Below are 3,807 nucleotides of genomic sequence, written 5' to 3'. Positions count from 1 at the left end.
CACCTCCTTTTGCCCATTTAAAACCTGCCAGTCTCTATTTTATTTATTCTCTATACAGGAAGAGAATATGACCTGTCATTCCCTCTCACCTCCTCCAAACCCCTCATAGTTTCACAGATCTCTACTCTATCCACGGATATATATGAGATATATATATATGTATATGAGCCCTCCCCTGGGGCCCAAGGACTGCCCTCTTCAGAAGCCGGATCTGGTTTCAGTTTGTCTGTGGTGTATAATTGTGAAGAGTTACCCTTTAAAGCTGTTCTTAGAAACTCTAATACCCATCACACTCTCCACGATTAGCCAGAAGGTATATATTCTGATGTTGTAAATGTTTATAGCCAGATGGCTTCATTTGCAGGGCAGTATTTCTGAGCATTGAACAAATATTGAAAATATTTGTTATTATTGCCAAAAAAAGGCAATAACTATTGTTGTTTTTATTTGTGTCTGGAAGCCAGGGAATAGACACTGGTTAATAGCCTGCACCCAGCTTTCCACCGTGGAAACTCTGAATCTCTCTCCAGCAGGAGAGACCTGGAAGAGTAAAAGTGAGAAAAACTCCTGGGCCAAGACAAAAAGGCAGTTAAGGAAAGGGAAGGACAAAAAAAATATCGAAAAAGTGATGCAAAGACTCACCAGCTCCCACCAGAAGACTGTGAGCAAGTGAATTAAAGAGTAAGTGCAGGTCCCAGGCGAAAGGCTATGAATTAACCCAGGGTGGGATCCCAGGAGGATTTATACCCCACTAGGAAGAAAACAGAGTTTTTCAGGTGCATCTTGTGAATAAAAACTGCCTCAGGATAGGCCTTTCATACACAGATAAGCCTTTCATACCCAAATAAGCCTTTCATACTCAAATAAGCCTTCCATACTCACATAATTCTTGCCTTTCTGTCATCAGAGGTGACCCAAGACCTTTAGCAGTTAAATCTCTTTCCAGTGCAACTCCTGGATCCCTCCAAGCAGTTCTGGCTTCGTCCCAACACCATTTTGAAATCCTTCAGGGGTTATGCGAGTGATTAGATAAAATAATTTAAAAAGCCACGTCCAGATGTGGGAGTGATGCTGCAAGCAAAGCCCTGCTTTTCCACCACATTAGGCTTCACAGCAGTTGTTCATCCTCAGGGCTGCCAGTAGAGGAACACAAGGCACCTCATCTGCAAAAGTAAAGGGAACAAAAATGCAAACAACTTCAGTTTTTCCTCGACGGCAATAAAAATGAGTGTTCTCAGTGATATAATCAACCCTCCGGACTTGGCCTAGAAGGCTCCTCTCAATTTCATTCATCTGCCCACTTCTGGTTTTAAATACCCTCAGTGTGCAGTATTCAGTGGTGCCTGTTGTAACAGAACATGCAGAATTTGTTGCTGATAAAGAAAATCTTCGGGACAGGGAGAGATGCGCAGGGAATTGGCGTCATCTGCCTCAAATCAGATCCCTGGCAGCCAGACATGTAAATCTGTTTAAATCTCCTGAGGCTCCCTTTGCAGTCAAGGGACACAAATACATTTCTTCAGTGACTGACTCATTTCATGCTAAAATAGGCAAAAAAGAAAAGTCAGATGCCCTGTTCTCTGGAAGTATCAGTGTTTCTCCCCTAACAGGGGAGACGAGCTGATTTGTACACCTACCTTCTTAATATCTAAATTTAGGTGGGAAATGTTTCTTTCCTCGCTGCTGTAGAATCTGCTAGTCCTTTGCTAATTGGGCTAAAGGAAAAAATCTGCCCACCCTTTAAATGCCCTTTTGACAACTCAGTAGAAAACAAAGTCTGCTGTTCACAATATATCCATCTATTTTTGTACACATGGAAGTGCAGATATGAGCACTCAAAAACTGATGGAACCAACGTGGACCCAAGGTCTAAGCCAATGAGTCGATGCAGGAAAGAAAACACCTTTCAAAGCCCACTACCATTACCTGAAAGAAAAATAAAAGACTTTATAAATACAGGATATACAAGAATATATAATTTTTCACACTTTCTTCCAGTGTCACACCACCTAAGAGGTCATTACCATTTTGGGTCTGCATCTCAAAAGATGTAATGGGATGGGCTGAGAGTTGGCAGGTGGCAGAGCCTCTTTCTCTGGTTCAGAGAAACTGAAATGGTCCCTAATGTCGTTGGGTAAGATGAGTCTCATCTGACATTAGCCGCCTGGAAGTCTGGATGACCTCCCTCTCTAGCATGTGGAGGGAAATACGTGCTGCCAGAGGACACTGACCCACTCGGTTCTTCTTGCCAGCACTGTCCATGGCGTTGTCTTTGAGCACCAGTTCCACAGACAGAAAACGTCTGACCTTTGCTAATCAGAGGTAGACACGAAAATACTATCGTTTGGCACGGATTCTCATTCAGAGTGAGTTTAAGAGGAATTTCATGTCTCTTATTACACTGAGATTTCCTTCAGTGATGAAATCAATTGGGTTTTTATCCCAGTAATGTTTCCATTACCTTCCTTACACTGCAGTTGTTACCAGCTTCTAGTCTCTGCATCCCACATTCTCTTCACTTATTTGTTCCCCTACTGAGGCTACGCTGGGTCTGAGTTAACATTGCTTTAGGACTAATATAAGACTCACAAAAGTCAAGTTTAGTAACATTCCTTAACCCCAAAAGAGTAATTCATGCTCTTGACATTTAAGCACTGTCAGAAAATACATATAATTTTGCACCTAATAAATTCATTTTTCTCCCCTTGTACCTACATCACTGGTTTATGCACTACAGGTTTCCTGTAGTATTTAGTAATATTTACACACATATTTAGTAATTATGTTTGTAGTTTAGGAAAGGTGTACCTGTTACTCAGGCTCCTTCCCATATCTACTTAGTTTTAAGACGGTGTACCTGTTACTCAGGCTCCTTCCCATACCTACTTAGTTTTAAGAATCATAGAATGGTTTGGGTTGGATGGGACCTTAAAGATCATCCAGTTCCAACCCCCCTGCCCTGGGCAGGGACACCTCCCACCAGACCAGGTTGCTCAAAGCCCCATCCAGCCTGGCCTTGAACCCCTCCAGGGATGGGGCAGCCACAGCTGCTCTGGGCAACCTCTTCCAGTGTCTCACCCCTCTCACAATAAGGAATTTCTTCCTGGGCAACCTGTTCCAGTGTCTCACCCCCCGCACAATAAGGAATTTCTTCGTAATATCTAATCTAAATCTCCCCTCTTTGAATTTAAAACCATTACCCCTCATCCTATTGCTCCACTCCCTGATCAAGAGTCCCTCCCCATCTCTCCTGTAGCCCCTTTAGGGACTGAAATTTCATTTAAGTACTGTATTTCATTTAATATTTTACATCGTATTAAATTCTCAGTAGTAATTAAACCAATCATTCTTTTAAGCTCTGTCCAGGGTAATCCATGAAGAGCCTTTACCTTTCGTGGATCTTCACACCTTCTATGGATCCTCAACCAGTTTCTAGAAACATCAGAAAGGAAACTGCAGGTTGCTGGAGGGATTTGTGGTTTGCGTATTCCTCAAAACCTGCATGTGTGACTTGGGTACAATTGCATAATTTCATTCCAGAAACAGAGGTGAAATCACCAAGAAGAACTTGGAGTGCTCGTTTTCAACCCCAACACCTCCTGCCACTGTGCTCACCTTCTAGAGGGGTTGGCAGATGCCCATGTATGCATGAGGGCAATCAGCAAGAGTTTAAGCATATACATAGCTGCTAGGCTGCAAATATTTTTGCATTTTGAGTTTGTTCAACAGCATTTGACCGTGGTTTCTTTAGTCCTACATGAATGATTACACAAAGGAACACAAGCTGGAGAGGAAAAAAATCAGTAT

This window comes from Calidris pugnax, unplaced genomic scaffold, assembly GCF_001431845.1.
Source record: "Calidris pugnax isolate Ruff unplaced genomic scaffold, ASM143184v1 scaffold196, whole genome shotgun sequence".
NCBI classification, from domain to species: Eukaryota; Metazoa; Chordata; class Aves; order Charadriiformes; family Scolopacidae; genus Calidris; species Calidris pugnax.
The sequence above is the reverse complement of the archived record's forward strand: the minus strand, read 5'-3'. Positions refer to the sequence as shown.